Source organism: Suricata suricatta, chromosome 1 (assembly GCF_006229205.1).
Source record: "Suricata suricatta isolate VVHF042 chromosome 1, meerkat_22Aug2017_6uvM2_HiC, whole genome shotgun sequence".
Taxonomy (NCBI): domain Eukaryota; kingdom Metazoa; phylum Chordata; class Mammalia; order Carnivora; family Herpestidae; genus Suricata; species Suricata suricatta.
In genome coordinates, this window is record NC_043700.1 from 12,272,291 (window position 1) to 12,293,205 (window position 20,915).

The window sequence follows — 20,915 nt, forward strand, 5'->3', positions numbered from 1 at the left end:
CAGCATAGTAAGAGTGGAAGTGTAGCTACAAATGATTTCCTTGTAGGTTAGAGGAGAAAGGAGAAAGAGGGGGAAGTGAAAAAGAGAGAGAGGGAGAGGACTCCATCAAAGTCTGAAAGTTGCAAGTGCCATTGGCTGAAATGGGAAAGAGTGCAGAGGGAGTAGATTTTTATAGTTCAGCAGTTCGGTTTTGCAGATATTTATTTGATATTGGCTATTTAGGCAACCAAGTAAAAATGTTGAGTGGGAGTGCCTGGATGGCTTGGTTGATTAAGTGTCTGAATCTTGATTTTGGTCCAGGTCAGGATCTCACTGTTCATGGGTTTGAGCCCTGTGTCAGGCTCTGAGCTGACGGCCTGCTTGGGATTCTCTCTCTCTCTCTCTCTCTCTCTCTCTCTCTCCCCCACACACACACTCTCTCACTTTGCCCCTCCCCTCCTCAAAAATAAATAAACAAAAAAATGTTGAGTAGATAACAGCCTATATGAATCTGAGTTTAAGGGGAGAGAGAGGGAGAGATCTGAACTAGAAATATCAACATGGGATGTGTCCGCATATAAATGATACTAAAACCTTGAGACTGGAGGGTTCCCCAACAATATGAGTCTAGAAAGATAAAGAAAGAGGAATGAGATCCGAGCCCCAAGATCCTCCACAATTAAAAGGTTAGGAATAAGAATCTGTGAGGGAGCCTGAAGTGGAGTGGCCAGGGATGGAGGGGGAAAATCAGGAGAATATGGTGCTTTGAAAAAAGGAAACTCTGTCAAGAGAGGTTAGGGGCAAGCCTTGGTCTTCGGCTCAGGTCATGATCTCATGTTCGTGGGTTTGAGCCTTGCATCGGGCTCTGTGCTGACAGCTAGCTCAGAGTCTGGAGCCTGCTTCCGATTCTGTGTCTCCCTCTCTCTCTGCCCCTCCCCGCTCATGCTCTGTCTCTCTCTGTCTCAAAAATAAATAAAACATTAAAAAATTTAAAATAAAGAACATACTAGCTTGGGCTCAAGTTTAGACAGGTGAATTCAGGAGGCTTCCTATTGAGGTCTCTTTCCTGGAAGCAAAACATCCAATCCAAAAAAAAAACAAAAACAAAAAACAATCCAAAAGCATTTGTCGAAAAATAAAGTCATCTTCCTGCTAGAAGATCTGTTGAAATCTGAAAATCTCTTTGCTCAGCCTGCACTACATAGACATATATAAAGTGGTGGCCTTTCTGCCTTTCATCTGAAATCACTGTATTTTGATGTCCATAGACTAAATTGACCATACTTGCTTAGGGCTGAATCTGAAAAAGAATCCCAAACAGAACGCCACCTCCCCAACCATGCCTGTGACCCACAAGGTCTGGTCAAAAACTCCACCCAAGGACTAGCCACCCCTGGACCAAGAACCACGCACCCCCACCACATTCTCCACACGGACACATGGAAAAAGAGCTTCTCTGAGCAGAGTTGAGCTAGCACACTACAATTTCAATCCACCTTTACAAAAGAAGGCCTTTCTTAAGCAAGGCACAGCATACGTACATTTAAATGCAGGTTTTAATGAAATAAATCCAAGTGAATTTGTTTGTAGGAAACCATAGACTGCCATAATGCATAACATCGTATGAAAAAACAGAGATTTTTCCATGTAAATGATTAAATCTAAAGGATTTCAAAAGTATTTACCCATGTGAGCTGCCTTTCTGTTTCAGAAGACTGTGCCCAAAGGGTTAATATTATATAGAAGGTAGACATTTAATGGATAAATTTAAAAGCAGCTAAGAACATAGCATCCTGTGTATAACTTTCATAATTGTGCATTCCTCCAGAGATAATGGATATCATTATCAGCGGCGCCTGTCCTAGGAAACTTGGCAAGGTTATGATTGTTTGTTACAGCTTTGGTTATATTAACATACACATTAATATTTATAAATATTTGATGTCATGTTAATTTTTCATATAAGATGATTTATGTAATGTTGCTGTACCCTGTTAGAGGGCATTTGCAATATGCTTCAAAAGGAGACTGAACTGACGCATGTTCTTTAAGGGGACTTGCCTGTATATCAGTTGTTCTTACAATGCGTTATTCTGAACAAAAGTGTTTCAAAATAAATTATGGGAATTGTGGATTTACTCCATTAACATTTTAAATAAAACATAAAGGAAAAGATCATGCCGAAACTATTCACTGCATTTTTAAAAGGAGCTCTGTTCTCCAGAAGCAGGGACAGAGTTGACTGGAATGCTCTTTCAAAAACGAAATCATCGAGTAAGAAGGGCTTTTGAAATTTTGTTTTAAATATCACATAGTCTATAGAGCATGCAAACCAGAAAATTCAGAAAAGGATATTAACTTGGGATAGGGGGGAAAAAGCCCTACAATATTCTTGTTTGTTCCGAGTTTTCTTTTGCTAAAGTATATTTTACTGTGACCAAATTTGAATAGTAAGAAAATTGAATATAAATCAGGCAGGATATGTATAATAAATAAATCAACTATACGTTATTAAATGAATATTTGCCCTAGGTGAAAAAAATTAATTTGTTTTTGGAAAGTTCGAGCATATTTAAGCAGAAAGTTAAGTTTATATATGTATTACAGTGACTTGAAACCAATAACATGTAATGTGAAGAATTATAGGTTTGTTTAGTATTACAGTAATGTTTTATAATATGGTTCATCAGACCACATTACCAAATAGCATTATTAATAATACTTTACTTATTTTTTCATTTAGGTTAAAAATGCCGTCGGGTAAAATCTGTAGAAAAAGTTTCAAATGCCCCATTTTATAGTAATTAATTTCCCTATTATAATGATTGTTATCTACTTATTCTTTTACTTCTATGCAGGCATTTTTCAGTACTGACTACAGCTGTGGTATTAGCAAAAGAGCCATTAATAAAATTTTAATTTTGAGGGACTTTTTTCAACATCTTTAAATGTCCCTTTATTTGTTCCATTCTGCCTGTTGAAATTTAGATTTTCTTTAATGAGAACAATTCACCACGAACATAGTTTTCTCCTTCTGTGTATCCAATGTGAGACATTACTCTGTGGTATAACAATAAGAATGTATTTAGCAAATTTGAGAATTTTGAATATCTTGATTTAAAGTCTATATATGCCTGCAATCGAATATTTTATTCTTCTAAATTTACGATTAAGTAACAATAGTTACTTTTCAATCCATTCTCTCACACTGTATAAAAACCTTAAAAAAACTCAAAATATCAACACAAGAAATTTGCTTTGATTTGACATTATGAAACTCTTTAGCTCTCACTACACAGGTCACAAAATTAACAATTAATTTGAATTAAGTGTAATGACTTTTTCCTTCATATTTTCATATACAAATTAACTCTGTCATCACAATCATTCACATTACAAAAAAACTGCAACAGGTCATAAGGGATGAAAATGCCTGATTTGAGGTTATACAGAAAGTTCTGTGGCAATGAAGCATGTAGAAAACATGAGAATAAGGGCCATATTTTCGGGTAAAAGAGAACCAGCATTTCACAAAGAACGTAACTATCAGTCATGTTGAACTCAACATAACAAATACCATCTAAAAAAATATTACTAAGGTAAATAGTCCAGCATAATCAGTGGATATAAATTAAATAATTTGAGCTTAGGACATTTGTGTTACAAATGTGGAAATCTACTTATCTTTCATGATATGTGATGTAAAGAAAAAGCAGACGTGGACATAAGTATGTTTAGAGCACCACAAATCTGTAGTGTCAAATATTAATCAGAATTCACTTCAGAATTCTTGCTTCTTGGCTGAAAAAGAATCAAAATTTTAAAAGTGTAGTATTATATGTGATCAAAAGATTACAAAATAGAGTGACTGAAATTATTAAACACGTCAGCAGAACCTCCTGTTCAGAAGACTGTAATATATCATCTGTTAGAAAATACCAGAAATTAAAATCTATAGGTATAAAAGAATAGATAACTTGAAAAGAGTAGTCAATGAGTAATTGCACATAAATGTTAATATTACACCTTATATTTGCTGAGAAAATTCTTTTGATGATTGAAATCTGTGAAGAAATCAGATTGAACATTTTCTATGTTGCACTCATTCTTTTATGGATGCAAAAATGTATGAGGAAAATACTAAAGAAAAAGAAGGTAAATTCTCAATTGTAGCATTTTAAAAGCATCTTCTTTAAGAGATTATGTACTGCCAAGAGGCTGGGCTAGCTTATTTTATTTTAAAACAAAGGTTTACTATAAAATTGTACTAGAAATGTAAGTATAAATATAAATATATGTATGTATATATGTATATATCTATCTGTGTACAGATAGATACACACATATGGATATAAAAGTGTATTTGTGGGCATCTGCAAATACTCAGCTTTATATTGAGTTAGCTACTATTGGTCTGTAAAGTTTCTAACCTAGTTATAAGATTGCAAGGAAATAAAACCATAATTAGAATAATTCACCACCATAATTAGATTGTATTTTTCTAAGTTTAAGCAAAGAAAACTTTTTTGTAAATATACTTCAGAAAGAAACAGTGATCTGAGAAATCATATTTATAAAACTACTGTACACTTTAAACGGAATCCAGATTTTTTATATTTGAGGACAGTTTATCAAAATTAAAGAAGTGATGGCACTTTTAGATAAAAATTTAACTGAATTAAAATACCAAACTGCAAAAGACTTTTTTAAATAAACATGAAAAAATTCCTTAATGGTGTTCTCACAAAATTTAATTTCAAAAATGATAGCCCACAGCAGATCAATACTAGTAAAATTAAATGGATCAAAGTCACATACACACGAATCGTACTTCTTTTTATAACTGATTAATACTCAGTCACACAGTGTTAACTATCACCAAAATGTCATACCAGGTGTTTGAGTAATAGTGTAATAAATCAAGCGTCGTATCAAACGCTATGTAGGCCACTTTTTGAGAAGTGTACTTCGCTAGTTCAAGACACTAAACTCACTCAGGTGGCACATTTTCATCACTAATTAAAAGAAGTAGTTGTTGAATGAGCATGGAGGGCTCAACGTAATATATCATCACAAGAAGGGAGAACCAGTTTATCAATCCTACAGGCTTTGTTTTGCATCTTTAGATGGTATTAAATAAATGTTTAAGATTAAGACAAAGCTGAGAGACCGTAACATCACGTCACACCAATAATTACATTAACCCTATAACTAAAATACTTTATTTAGGCTTTTACTACATGAGTTGAATGGAAGAAAAATTACTTAGCAAATGAAAGATATTAATAATAAACCCATATGAGCCTTTAAAACTTAAAATTGCTATTTCACTCTATTCTCACAGGATCTTATGACATAAGCAGAAAGAGAAAGGGCTTTCTATTATTTCTTGCCTGGTAGATGTAACCCCAGGAAATGAAAATGTTATTTGACAAACAGTCCAGTGTGTTGGTGATGGTATGATCCTTCGTGTATCAAGTGGCTTTTTGGCCATGGTCATCTACATAAACTGGTCTAATCCTTTCGCGAACTCCCTATTTCATGAAGGTGTTGACATAAATATAAAACCTAAAGGTGGTAGGGGATTGAAGAACAGACCAAAGAATTATTTTCTACAATATAACTCTTAACATATGAAATGTCCATGCATGTAAAACTAATGTGCTCAGTACAATATAATAATTTATTGGTCTTTATGGATTACTAAAAATATGTTATTCTGTACAAATACACATCCTTTATGAAGAGCATCAAAATCAATGAAGTGTGATCAGGCCATGATGCACTTTTCTTCCAATTCATAAATTTGTTGTTTTACTAAGTCCTTTCTAAAATAACTCTCCCATCATAAGATATCACATCCATAAAGAAGCAAAGATAACGGGTTCATTTTCTACTCCAGTTTCTGTTATTTATATTAAATTCTGCCTTTAGGAAGAGCTATGGCTAATAGTTTTAGGGTTTGTCTGCTACTGTATGATTTAATATAAAAGGAAACCATTTGAAAGTCACAGGAATGAAAACTAACAGAATGCACAAGGGGTCAATAAGGATGTGTATTTTTCTTTCCACTGTGATCTATTGCTATTCAGAACAATTGATTAGACAGGTTCATTATTGTTTTGCAACCACATATAAACCATTATTATCCACATTTGCTCCCTAAGGTGTTCTCATGGACACTTTTTCAATGATTTGTAATTTCAAGGAGCAGCAAGCTTACAATTCCTTCTACTTAACTTTCCTGTCCTTTAAAGAGGATTACCAACTTCGGCACCCTAAAGGCCATTGGAACAGCAACAACCTTCCTGAAAATGTTTTATCAGAGTCACAAATATTTATCATCTCAAAACTGTATCCAGTCCTTAAAACAGTGACTTAACTCTATCCTGCATAGGTTATTAAAGAGAGAACCATTATTCTAGAGCTGAAGTCTTTTGCAACGTTAGCCTCAAACCATCACTTAAAAATATGTGCTGATGGTTGCAGTACTGTTGTTTGGAGAAATAGACAAAGGATTTGTGAACTATGTTTTATTTGGGGCAATTTTACTTTAAATCTATACAACCCATAACATATGGAAAGATGAATAATCTTGTGGTAGAACAAGACCTAAAGATTTGTCAAGTTTAATTTTTTTTCACATTGTAAAATAACTAACTTTTCTCAAAAACAGATTCAAGCAACAAAAAAAGAGATTACCCCATGGGATTCTCATGCGTGTCATGTTCAGTGTTTTTAAAGAGGTAATTCTCTTTTAAGTTCAAGTTTGTATTTCTATTTGTATATGATTTTATAGACATGTATCAAGGTAATCTAATTTATAATCAGAATTGATTCTATTTCTCTTTCTAATAAAGAGGAAATAAATAGGTGACATTGTTAAGTCTTTGGGGTCTGGGATCAGGCTCATTAATCCTGGTCTTCTGTTTACATTGGACAAATTGCTTACGATTCAATTTACTTATCTCTAAAATGAGAGAAACAATAGTAAAGAGTTTTGAAGTTGCTCTGAGGATTATGAGAGATAACTCAGGTTACATGCCCAGCCCGTTGTCTGAATGCGGGCAGGATGAGTGAGTCAGGAGGAGGGAGGAGAAGAGAAAGAGGACCAGGTATACTAGTGATAATTATAGTACGGACAATATAGAAAGACTTTATTTAAATGTTTTCCTACTATTCGTAATAAGGACTTGAAATTTGTAATCTAAGGGAAAACAAGATCACATCCTTCCTATATTAATAGCACTTTGTTAAAAGTCACCTCCTTCAGAGAAGGAAGTGGTGCTGGCCAGGTAGAAATAATGATACTCGTTGAAACTTAAGGGCTTTCAGTGTGAGCCAGACTTCTGGAAACTATCCTAGAAATAGTATGGGATGCTGACTTTTAAATGCATAGCTTCTAAACGAAGGTCTGATGTTTCTTTTCCCCCGTTTCACTGAGAAATACCCGATGTGTATCATTACGTGACTTTAAGGTGTACAGCATGACTTGATTATATTTGCATATATTGTAAAAGGATTATTACCACAATGCTTTTAGCCAACATTCACCTTCTCATATAGATACAATTAAAAGAAAAAAAAGGGAGAAAGGAATTTTCCCCTTGTGATGAGAACTCCTATGAGTAACTTTCCCATGTATCACACGGCCCTGTGAGCCATGACCATCACTGTATGCATTCCATCTCTAGTACGTAGTTGTCTTACTATCTGGAAGTCTGTACCTTTTGACACCTTCTTCCAATCTTGGAGACATAAATATTTACAATTCTTATATCTTCTTGCTATCACTTATCATTATATAATGACTTTCATTTGTCTTTTCAACTTTTAAAGTCTATTTTGTCTGGTTTTGTCTGATAAAAGTATAGCTCCATCTCCTTTTTTTGTTGTTGTTTGTTACCATTTGCTTAAAGTGTCCTTTCCACATCCTCGCTGTAAGTCTGTGTGTTTTTAAGGCTAATGTACCTTGTGGATAGCATACCTTATTCTTCTGGTGTGTTTTTGTTGGTTTTTTTGTTTGTTTATCTTTAGGTTTTTTGATCGGGTTTTTTTGTGTTTTGTGGATTTTTTTAATCCATTCTCTCTCTATTTATTAAACCCTATTTATTGTAGGGTTTAATCCATTTATGTTTAAAGCACTGATTGACAGGTAGACTTACTATTGCTGTTTTGTTCATTGGGTTCTGTTTGTTTTGTAGATTCATTGTTCCTTCTTATCCTGCTGTCCTTTTTGTGTGTTTTGATCTTTCAGTGTAAGCGTGCTTTGACTTCTTTATTGTGTCTTTTTGTACAATAACTATGTGATTTTTCCCTTGTGGTTACCATCAGGGTTACATAAGAACCTTGAACTTGTAACACCCTACTTTAATTGATAACAACTTCATGTCAGTACAATTTATAGATGTCACACTTTTACTTCTCTTCCTCACATTTTAGGTTATTTTTGATACAGTCGACATGGTTTTTAATATTGCATAACTAATAACAGATTAGTGTAATTGTAATTATTTTATTACACTCTTTTTAACTTTTAAAATAGTGTAGTAAGCGACTTATGCACCACCATTACCATGTTGCACAGTCTATTATGACTATGTATTTATCAACACCTGGGAGATTTATTCTCCTTTTTGTGGTCTTTTGATGTTAATTAAAGCATTCTCTTACTTCCACTCAAAGAAATTTCTTTAAAATTTCCCGTAAGGTAGATCTGGTGATAATGAACTTCTTTAGCTGCTGTTTGTTTGGGAAAGTCTTTATCCCTCCTTTGTGTCTGAAGGACAGGTTTGTCAGGTATAGAATTCTTGGTTGACAGTTACTTTCTTCCAATATTTTGAATATGACATCCCATTCTCTCCTGGATTGAAGAGATTCTGTTTAGAAATCCACCAGTAGATTTATGGGGGCTCCTTGTACATAAATTTTCTCTTTTTTCTTGCTGCTCTTGACATTCTTTCTTTGTCTTTGATCTTTGACAATTTAAATCTTTTATGTCTCAGAGTAGCCCTATTTGGGTTCACCCTATTTGGGTTCAAACTATTTGAGGTCTTTTGGACCTCATGGGTCCAGATGTCCATTTCTCTACCCAGGTTGAGAAACATCTCAGCCATTATTGCTTCAAATATACTTTCTATCCCTTTCTCTTCTTCTTCTGGAATTCCCATCATGTGAATATTGTTCCTCTCTGTTGTGTCCCATAATCCATAGGCTTTCTTCACTCTTTTTCATTCATTTCTAATTCTGCTCCTCTGGCTGGGTAATTTCTAATGTCCTGCCCTCCAGGTCACTGATTCTTTCTTCTGCATGGTTGAGTCTACCTTTGGAACTCTCTGTTGAATTCTTCAGTTCAGTTACTGTATTTTTCAACTTTAGGATTTCTCTGTGTGTATGTGTGTGTGTTTTGAATGGTTGCTCTTTCCTTGTTGATCTTCTCATTGTATTCATGCATTGTTTTCCTAATACCTTTTAGTTGTCTGGGTTTTCTTGTAATTCACAAAATTTCCTTGAAATGATTATTTTGAGTTCTTTGTGTGACAGTACATAGGTCTCTGTTTCTTTAGGGACAATTCTTGGAGCCTTATTAGCTTCCTTTGGTGGTGTCATATGAACCTGATTTTTCATGCTCTTTGATTCCTTACATTGGTTATCAGTGCACTTGAGTAATGGGGCTCCTTTTCCAAACTTTACAGGTTTGCTTTGACAGAAACAGTCCTTCATCAGTCAGCTTAGTTTTGGATTCTAGGTGTGTCTGCTGGTAATACCCTTGGGCAGGTGGGGCCTGCTATTATAGTCTCTTTTGGGATAAGGAACTGTTTGAGCTCTGAAGATAAGGGTATGGGAGTGACCACTGGCTGAGAACAGTTGGATAGTACTTCTTGGTTTCCTATCCAAATGAGGCTGAAAAATGGGTCGATGGTTTCCTAGATTCTCTGGTTGAGTTTATTAGATGGACTTAACCTTACCCCCTGCCTCCATGTTTTAATTTACATATATAAATTTCTGTTAGAAGCTACACCTGTTGAGTTAGTTCTTAAACCATCTCACACAAAGAATTATTTAATTTCCAGTAATAAACAGAACTAATGCATACTTAAAGTTTCATTCAAAATCTATATTTCTGCACTCATACATAGGCTATTGAACAATATAGTCAGCAAAAATTTGTACCCAATAATCCAGCTACAGAAGAGAATGGAAAACTCTATTTGAATGTACAACCTATTGATTTTACTACTCTTAGAAAGAATGAATCAAGATCTAATTTTGAAGTGTCACTGAATTTTAAGCTGGAATTTCTTCACACAGATAATCTCACCCTCTTAATTTTGTGAATTTGGCTTCTTCCTTAAATGGGAATGTGTCACTTTTGAAAATAATTTAACTACATTTATTTGCAATAGTCTGTCTTTAATAGGCTTACGATAAAAACTGAAATATCTATTTGTTTTATGGAAAATATTTCACCCCGAGCAATACTTCTCAAGCTTCCTTGTGAATAGGAGTACTCTGGAAGGCTTGTTAAAAATGCTAATTTATTAGTTGCATCCTTGGAGATTCTGATTCCATGGAGCTGAGGTAGGACCCAGGAATGTATATTTTATGAAGAACCCCCAGGTGAATCTGATACAGGTGGTCCAACGGTCGCAATTAGAACAATGTTGATCTAGGATTACCCTAGATTTTATCACCCGCTTATTATCAAGATAATCATATTTCACTATAGACCCTCTTTATTATCAAAATGTTCTTCAAAACATGATAAAGGCCCATGTCTAGTGAGTTTGAAAATAAATATTACTGGGGCACCTGGGGGGCTTAATTTGTTGAGTATCCAACTTCAACTCAGTTCATGATCTTGTGTTCTTGAGTTTGAGCCCCGTGTCGGCTCTGTGTGGATAGCTCAGAGCCTGGAGCCTGCTTCAGATTCTGTGTCTCCCTTTCTCTCTCCCTGCCCTCCTCTCTCTCAAAAATAAAGATTTAAAAATTTTTAAAAGGAAGATAAATATTACTCTTTCCTTGGCCTGATTTTAATATAGTCTCTAAGTAACACTCTAAACACTCAAGGCAAGTTTCCAGTGCTCCCTCATCAGTAAAAATAGACCAAAGGCGAATGCAGAACTCCTTTAAACCAGGAGCAGTAAGCCAGGACTCACCTCTGCGTCTCACACACACGCTCTCTTCCTTCCAGCATCCTTGTACGTTACCTTCAGTGTAAGCTCAATCTCTCTTCCTTCTCCCCTGACTCAGATTCTCTCTCTGCAATTTCCTCCCTCTTTAGAGACTCTTAGCTTATAATCTTCTCATGGCCTACTTTTTTTTTTCTGTTTTCTCCTCGATATCTTATCCAAGGATAAAAGAGGGGAAGGTACATCCAGGCCTTTCATAGATTTTGTGGATTAAAAGTGGTGGATTTAGAGGCGAGGGCTAGGGAAAAAATGTTGGATAAACAGAGAGAAATTTGGATGGCTTCTCTGCCCAGTCGGGGCTCCTCTCCCAGTCTGAGAAATGCCTGGCTTCTTACATTCTCCCTAAACTAAAGAAAACCCAGAGCTGTCTCTTCCTCAGGGAGATGAAAACTCAGATCATAATGGCCTGCCCAGAACTTGCTTCTTCCAATTGGAGTCCTTTCACCATTCCATGGCCTTAATCTACAGTTCTCCTCTCTTAGGGCTTTATCATTCTACAGAGGAAACCAGGGGTTGCTGTTTTAATGTGGTATAAGCCAAGTACACTGAAGTTTCAGCCAAGAGAAAACCTAAAATGTTGCTATAAAAACCTTTTCCTGCCCATTAAAAAAGCTTGAACGCCGAGTAGTGTATTTCAGGTGTCGTCTTTAAAACAAACATAAACACATAGACAGTCTCACGGCCCATGAACATGATTGCTTAACCTTCCAGAAAAAAAGTCATTTGATTTTGATCTAATTTACTTGTGAAATCTGGATTTATGAATGATCCAATTTCAGCCTCTTAGGGAAATCAGTTTTGAGTCCAACAGAGTTGGAGTAAAAACAAAGATAGGAACCAAATATCAAAAGCCATTGTGTATTTAAATTTTTGAAGTTGTAAGGGACTCACGGGTCTCACTATCTCTATTTCAAGGGGGTACAGAGGTCCCTGACACGCCCTGCTATTTTGAGAAAATAGTGTCTGCACTTGCACATCATCATCAGTGTGTGCGTTGAGAGTCGCATCATCGATGATGGAAATAGCTTTCCTTTCATGGCATTTTCAGACAGAACTGTGACTTCTAAAATCAGTCACACACACACACACACACACACACACACACACACACGCCTGTAGGCAAAATGTGAACCTCACCTCTCTGCTTACATGTCTTGAGTTGATATTTCACAGACAAGAAGTTTTGTTCGCCTGGACCCTAAATGATCTGTTAATGATTTGGGATTTTAAACAGTTCCCTCTGAAAGCTGGTTCTTGTAATCAAGTTTGACATGAAAATAGTACTGTCATTACACTCAAGGAAATGCCATAGTTTAATGCTTAATCACATTACATTTAAGATAATTTGTATGTCATGAGGCTGTACTTTGGAAACAGGAATTTGAACTTTACTACTGAGCAGACCATAGATCCTCCTAGACTTTTAGTCTCAGGGCACGTCGGGATTGAGATGTGGTTTCAGGAAGTTGGTATGGAAAAAATACCTATTTATTAATTATACTTAAATGCTGTAGAGAATACATACATGTAATTAAAATGCCAATGATGACAAATAATAGTGCCATGGTTAATTTCTTGTAGAGCTAGTGTCTTTCTTTTAAGGGAAAATTCTGGCCCCTTCACCCGTCTCATGGACTCCCAGGAGTACTTCTAGCCCCTGATTTGAAGCATTTGAATGCCGTTCTTTTTTCAAGCAGTTCAGATAGTTTGTCTTACACATCGTTGTGTGTAGATGTTGTCTGGGTGATGGAAAGTAGGGATTAAGCTGACTTTCTTACAGGGTCAATTTACAGCATAAATTCAGACAGGACTGAGCAGATGATTTACATCTTCAAGCTAACTCATTAAAATCATGATGAGTAATGCATCTTATAAGGACATTAACATACACCTAATAGGTCACCCACACCCACAGCTGAGTTTTAGAACTCCTTAGGGATTCCATTTACTTGACATAAATGGTTTTGTATGATTGCTCTAACCAGTCATGACACCTTGAGCAAAACAACTGATGTCATTCAATAAAGAGTGAAGATCCATTAAAGAGAAAACCCATTATGACATTTTATACAATCTACAATGCAAATGAGAGCACTGTTTAAACGTAAAAATGGGAAAGAGAATCTGAAGGAGGCTAAGTATTTTCTAAATCAGGGGGAAAAAAAGCTAGTCTTTACTCCTCAGAGTACCAACATATTCATCAAAATATCAGAACTGCAGAATATGTCTTTGTCTTCCCAATGGAAGGAACCAGATTTCTCAAAATGCGTAGAAAGATCTTCCAGTAAGAGCCCTGTCCCCCCAACCCCCAACGTTGTGTTAAACTTCATCCAGTTGTTCAACTAATTCTTATGCTTCTCCGATTTTACTGGATATGATGTTTTTATTGGGGTTCAGGGAAGCATGGCTAATGACATCAGCAAGCTTTGTCATTTCTCACTGCCAGTTTTCTACCCAACTTACACTTTTGTCACTCAAACTGCACCCGATCGCTCCAACAATTAATCTTAAAGCGCTGGAGCAGGGGGACTTTTAAATGGACCCCTTCTTGGGATTTTGTGTTAAAAACAGAAAAGTTCCCATGAGTGAAGGAGGTAAGCGAGCTCCATCAGCCCCTCCCTCTCCCCAGGTCTCGCTCTCCTCTGCCACCCCCCAAAAGGACTGAATTACATTTCTCTTCTTGTCCTTTAAATGAATAGCATAGTTTGGGTGAAATTATCGGGCAATTGCATGCCTTTTATGCAGATAATGCTATTTGATGAAAGCGGTGTTTTGATCTGCTAAGGATAATACAGATCCAGGGGTGGATTCATTGGTGAGAGTAAAGCTGTCTTCTGTGATAACTTCATCTCAGCATGAGGTCAGACGGGGAAAACTGGGATGGGGGATTAAAAAATGACACAGTCGGAGCAGTATTCAGTTCCCTGCTGCGCTCCTGGCTGCACACCATAGCCTATGTTTCTGATCTGTTATGGTATTGTCTGCCTTTCTCTCTCAGAGCAGAAAGAGATTGCTTAAAACTTTTCTTTTTTCAGCTAGAGGGATTAGTTCTGTGCAGCTTTTTTAATTAAAGAAACTGTATCTTTTTTCAAGGCAATTTAAAGCTTCGAGAGAAGGGCCATCAACACCCATAACTGAGTACTATTATCTGTAACAGAGCGTGAGCTCGAAATTTGATATTCAAAAATAGGCGAAGGGAGCCCGAGATTTCTGTTGTGTTTTTAACCTCCAGTGAATGTTCAGATCCCCAAATGAAGAACAGCAAATAAATTATTTTGTATAAGTGCTGGATAAGTAGTAACGTACAGTCGCTTCGCTTTTCAGCGAGTGTAGCCGTGCTTGCTTAATTAAATCTTCATGATGATAGCGAAGTGTACTTGAAAATAGTGTAAGAGGAAATAGGTTCGACTATCTATCTTTTTCGGCACCCAGAGATCATTTTTAAGCTTTTCCATTCTACTGAAAGTGATAACAGTAGAAATGTCTGCCTAATATGGGCAATTTGCATTTAAACAGTGCAAAGTACAATATTATGGTACGTTATCACCTCGAACCTCCGCCTTTGTGGTAAGCGGTCATCATCTTTATTAATCTAAGGGGAGCAGGGATTGGATCTAGCCAAAGCGATGATGAATTTGTCAGGACGTATACATTCGAGTTGAATTTATGGCTCAATTTAACCCAGGTTAATGTCGAAAATCCTCAAATGTTTCAAATAAGGCCCATATGGTTATCACTTTAGAAAGCATGCAGACTCTGCACTTGGGTTGCTACATACACATCTCCAGCTAAATTCCATGCCAGATCAATTAGAAACAGCCCTCCTGAGCGGACACGAACAGAGGGTGTTTCCCCAATAGGAGCTGAACCCTTGTCTTGAAGAAATAAAAAGCAGTCCTCTCTGGCTCCACGTTTCTTACCATTAAAAGGCCAAAGGAAATTTGGTGAACAATGAGGGTGTCAGGGTATCATACGTAACAGAAAATACTTAGAGTATCTGCACTTTATAGGGGCTTCCTACCCGTGTTTCCAAATTTCAGGAAATGTTACGTCTTAATGAAAAAGAGACAAACAAAATTTGATCTCTTTGTTTTTCCCCATTAGTTTTGCTTTTGCTTCAAACTGTCTGGAAAAAAGTCAACCAAGATCAGAGGTGAATTGATGTGGTTTGATATCATAACTAGAATTATTAAACTATGTGCCATTAAAAAACTAATGGGCAGAAAAGCATACTTAATAAGTATATTTTTGAAATCACTTTTATTTACGGCATATCCTTTTTAAAAAGAATGACTGAAGATAATGAAGATATTTTATTCATACATTCACTCATTCACTCATTCAATGATGATTTATCAAGCATCTTTTGTATGACAGCCCTTTATGCTGGACCCTGTGGTTTTAATTTTTTTTAATGTTTGTTTATTTTTGAAAGAGAGACAGACAGAGGGGGGGGCAGAGAGAGAGAGAGACAGACAGACAGACAGAATCCAAAGCAGACTCCAGGCTCTGAGCTGTCAGCACAGAGCCCAACATGGAGCTCAAACCCACGAATCCACGAGCTCATGATCTGAGCCGAAGTCGGACACTTAACTGGCTGAGCCACCCAGGTGCCCCTGTACCCTGTGGTTTTAAAGAGCTATTGGAAAAGGACCATATTATAAAACAGGGCCATCGTTTATTACAAGCAGAAAATGCGGTAGAGGCTCTTCCAAGGAAGGGAAGTATCGTTATTAGGAACTTTAATAAATACGGCTTCCAGAGGCTGAGGGGACAAGACATCCAGGCTCAGGAGTCGGCAAAAGAAGGAGAGAATAGGACTTCTCTCTGCAAAGAGATATTTAGTGGGTCCCACACTGAATGCAGACACTTGATGCCTAGACTTCTAATCTATGTTTACAAGTTAACTTGTAGAGTGGATCCCCAAAATATGTGAAGGACATCAGATTATTAAAAGAAAATTGTCCTGTGCCATGAATTTATAAACATTACCAGCAGCTAGTGCCTACCTTAAATACACTCTATATTGTATAGACGGTACCTTAAATATAGCATATATACTGCTTACTAAAATGGCTACTTATAGAAAATATGACCGATCTTAAAGGACAATCCATGGCAACTATTAATTATAAAGGTTTTGTCTTTTGGTGTGGAATACTGTGGCACGGTTTAAACACATATGTGGGATTAAACCAAAATTACAAGTGCCACGTGTGAAAAGATCCTTCTGTGTTCAGAATCCTTCAAGGAACTGGGTTTTGTTTGCGACTGAAGCGAGACCACGTCAGCAGCTGGATTGGGCTCCAAAATGGCCTTTTCACCGCAGATCGGAGCCACGTGTGGGCCCTGTTCATCCAGTGGGACCGGAAAAGCAGGGTCCCATTTAAAGGGCGGTTTGTCACATCTCCAGGTCAATGGGTAGCTCCAAAACGCATGCGCATCGAGAGAGGCCTATCTTGCGCTAATTAAGGTAATGAAAGATATTTTCTACCACCAGCAGTCGTTTAATTTTATGACTTGATCAGTGATCAGATGGGAATATGTGTTTTATGGTTTCCCTCAGTCTAACAGCCGAGGGAAATAAGTTACTTATTTTCACGGGGGAAGAAACAACTTGAAGGACCTCGGCGTGAAAGTTAAGTTCTAGGGCTGTCAGTTGGCCCAGATGCGTTGCTTTCCACGTGCAAGGTGATTTGCTTACCCACCAGGCTCTGGGTGCCCAGGACTCCTGCCCTCCTGACTGCCAGCCCCCAGCCTGGGTTTCAAGCTGCTCATGACAGCTAGTACTCAGCGGGGGCAGACCTGCTTCTGGAAGTATATAGATTATTGGTTTTCCTGATCTTTTCAAAGGGTCAACAGGGAGGTCCCAGTGTCTGAACCTCAGTCCTTTCCTCCCTTCCTTACCAGCGCCTGGAACTCCTCTGGTGGGAAACGTCCATCTGGATTCGAGCCCCACAGTCGGGCCATTCTTGCCTCAGTTTGCAAGAGTAGATGCAGTGATTGCAAAGGTTGGCTCTGAAGTGGAGCGGTGCCCACGAGGCCCCTCTGAGACCGTCAGACCTGCCTGACCCGGTGATCCCCTTCTGCACGCCTGAAAGCCCCGCATGTCTGAAGAGGAAGTGGCTGCAGGACCCGCTGCGCCCCACAGGAGGGCAGGGGGGAGGCGGAGGGGGACAGCTGCCACCCAGCCTTTGCAGCTCCAGGCTGGACCTTTAGGAACAGGAGGGGAAAAAAAAAACTGATTACACCCTCCCCCCCCAACATCAGCCTCCAGGGAAGGCTCACGTGATGCCCACTCAAATGGATAAACATCGCGTTCAAGTGGGGAGCGACCCTCAACTGCGGGGGGGGGGGCACAGTTGATGGAGTAGCAGATCCAAAGGGGTTGGCCCATTATCTTCTTCCTGCCAGCGCACTGGGGCGGTTTGCAAGGGCCTCAGGCGGGCTTTTCCACGCTCGCGGGTGGGGGCTGCAAGGGGAGCTCGGAGACAGTGTTCTTTCTTTCGGAGAGCTGCGTATCCTGGTGACCAGGGGGCCCCACGGGAGGGCCATGCCGCCTGCTCGGCCCCCACGATCCCGCACCGGCAGGGCTGCGTTAACGCGGCAGTCACCAGCCGCGCCGGCTGAGTTTGCTGAGAGCGGCTGGAGGTTTGCAAAACCGCCGGCCACGTCTTGCGTTTCTTCGCCCGCTCGAGTTTTTATTGCAGCCAAGGGCACTGCGTGATCTACCCACCATCCCCGCCCTCCAGTGACAGCCGCTCAGGGAGGCAGAAAGCCGGAGGGTCACGTAGCAAGCCGCCTCTCTGCTTTCCAAGGATGCATTTGGAGGAGAAAGCGTGGGGGATAGTTTGGCACTGGACAACGTCAGCTTTTCCTGAGGATCTCAAATGATGGAACTTCTTTGGTAGTGGGGGGGGGGGGGGGACTCAAACTTAACACACACGAGCTGCCTGGGTTTCGGGCTTCCTCTTACACAGGCACATAGTCTTGGAGGTGTCCTCCAAGACTTTGTCCACCAGGGGTGCCTGGCATCGAGTGCACGGGGCTACAGGAGGGATTTCTAGAGCATTTTGTCTATATTGTGTGTAATTAGTGGGAATGTTCAGCATCACATCCTGAGAAACTTTGAATATCGTGTAACAGGGAGCCGGGCTAGAGACAAGCTTCAAGATTTATTACCATTTCTAAATTTTATGAGTTCTATTGTTTCCTATGCTCATTACCAGCTTTAGCTATAATAAGGGCTGAAAAGAGAAAAGAGCTGAAAAAAAGGAACATGCCACTCTCGGACCCCACCTCCTGCCTTTTAGTTCTTCGGCTCTTTAGTTCTTCCACCAGCCATTTACTTCTGTTCTGGCTTCTTTCTGATGTGTCTTACCTGCTTGTGTGTGTGTGTGTGTGCGCGCGCGCGCGCGTGCGCTTGCGCGCACGTGTGTATGTGTTTTCCTGGATAGTAAAGTACAAAAGAGTTAGGGGGAGTGTACATGGACACTTAGAAAAGTTTTGAACACTTAAAATGTTTTTGTGGGAACTGGGCCACAAATGTGATTTATATACAACACCCTACTAGTTTCCTTAGGATCCCTTCAGGGATGCAAACTTTAGGTAGTTTGTGTGACGGTCATGTAATATCTGGAGCAGATCTTCACAATTCAAAAGTTTTCTTGAGAAAATGAGAATGGCTGCAATGAGAGGGTAATAATCATTCATTCCCACTCCCCACCCCACCCCGGCCTTTTTTTTTCCAAGTGTGAAACACACAAGGCAGGAGAGAGACGGACCCACCCACAGTGAACTCTAGATTCCTGCCGTGTGAATGTGTCCGTGCGCCCTGGGAGTGGGGTCGTGCTCATCACGCCTGACCCTTCCTTTTTAACGAGTAGGTATGTTTGGTCATTTAGCCACTTCGAGAACTCAGAAGCACTGGGCACACTAATTCAAGATCAGGAATTCTCTTCCTCAGTTCGACCGAAAACTTTGGAGAAACTCTAGCATGAAGCCTCAGGCTTTCCTAGGGGGGCATTGCTCTTGTGTTCGGAGTGCTTACTGTTGTTTCTCGTTCTGCACGTAGTTACAAATACACGTGTATTTCCTTCAAGCCCGAGCCCCGTTAGGTGCAGGTCTTTGGAATCCTCCGCTCTGAAGTTGAAAGTGGAAGATGGAATGAGGAGGCTCGGAGCTCCCTAGGTTCCTCTGCCAGGCTTGCTAGGTCAGGTCTGCAGCGGCCGTTGAGGCCTGGGGCACTAAATCTCAGCGGCCCTCCGGGGGTGGGGGGTACCCTAGGACGCCCGGAGAGGAGCCAAGCGCGCTCCTCCTCCCCAAGCGCGCGAGCCCTAGCCCGGCTGCAGCCGCATGCGGAACAGGTTCCAGAGGGGCGGAGAGCCAGAGAGCAGTCCCTCGAAAGTCGAGGATTGGTTGGGTGTTCCAGAACTCCCGAGCAGCCGGGACATCAGTGGGCCTTGGTGGGCTTCCTTTGTGCTCGGGAAGCGGGCGCTGGGGAGCCGGGAGCAAGGGTGATGCAGGGAACTTAAGTGAGTAGAAAGTGACAGTGTCTCGTGGGGAGCAGTAAACTTTTATTTCCCTCCCACAGCAAAGTCGAAGCAGGGGTAGCGTTTAGCTGCTAATCTGAAAGGAGAACCGGGTGGGGGGAGGCGTCGGAGAATGCGGGGAGAGGAGCCTTTAGAGGACTCCAGAATCCGTCCCCACCGGCCAGCGCAAGATTGTTGGGGAGGTCTTGGTGCCTGAACCGGAGGGCGGACACTTGTTCTCCGCCGGCGCCGAGCTGGGGCTTGTGCTTAACGGCTTCCCGCGTGCGAAGGTCATTTGCGCTTTTCAGTCTAGGGCGAGAGGACACTCTGGAAGGAAAGGCGCAGGTCATTTTCCGAGCCTCTTGTAAAGGACGGGCCGCCTACCGGGAGTGGAAATCCTTAATTACACCCGCCTGCCTCAGAATCCATCTTCCCGGCAGTGCCTTGCGCTCCTACCTCAGTCGGGTGACTCAGCTGACCTGAAATGCCCACCCTATGAAAGATCGAGAAAAGTACTTTCCTAAGAAGGTGAGAGGTTTGATTACACACACAAGTGTTTCCACTTCGGTCCAAAGTAATTACCCGCCCCGTCCGCCGCCCCCACCCCTCCCCGCGCGCTCGCGCGGGGGGGAAGGAAAGGACAGGACCCCCGCCCCCACCCCGCACGCACCTACCCCCGCACTTCTTAGGTGCGTGTGAATTTCAAATGGCGCTGTAAGTTCATTAGTGTTTGCAATCAGCGGCAGGCAGACCCTCATCAGAGCCGAAAGCCTGCAAGAGCCATTCATCAGCGTGAAGTGTTATTCATGGATGACCCCTAAATCACGGCAAGAGTAGTAGATGCACTGATTGGTCACAGCATGGGAGCCTCGGAGCTTTCCCGTCCCCGACGCGGCAACGAGGAGGGGAAAAGGGAGGGGCGGCGAACGTGGTTCAGTCCGGCAAATCCCATTTGACAGGAAAAGGCAGTAAACGGGGAATCTCTTTTTTTTTTTTTTTTGAATAAAGAAGAAGAAGAAATAAAGTACCTGTCATCTTGACAAGTGGCGGAGCGGAGGAGTCCAGGATTATAAATGATCGCAGCCCGATCCAGCTCGCCCTGTGATTGGGCTCTCCCGCGATCAGCACTGGGGGAAACGCATGGTAGGCTCCTCTCCTCTCGCACGCACACACACACACACACACACACACACACACACACACACACACACAC

At 40.2% G+C, this 20,915-nt stretch overlaps 1 long non-coding RNA gene across 1 annotated transcript; it reads right to left on the minus strand.

The window, feature by feature from the left end:
* Positions 1 to 19,730: 19,730 nt before the first annotated feature.
* LOC115304443 lies at positions 19,731 to 20,889 on the minus strand. The gene is made up of 3 exons (XR_003914555.1): positions 20,731 to 20,889; positions 20,373 to 20,473; positions 19,731 to 20,195 (listed from the first exon to the last, which is right to left on the minus strand). It is a non-coding gene; the product is annotated as an uncharacterized LOC115304443 (long non-coding RNA).
* Positions 20,890 to 20,915: the final 26 nt, after the last annotated feature.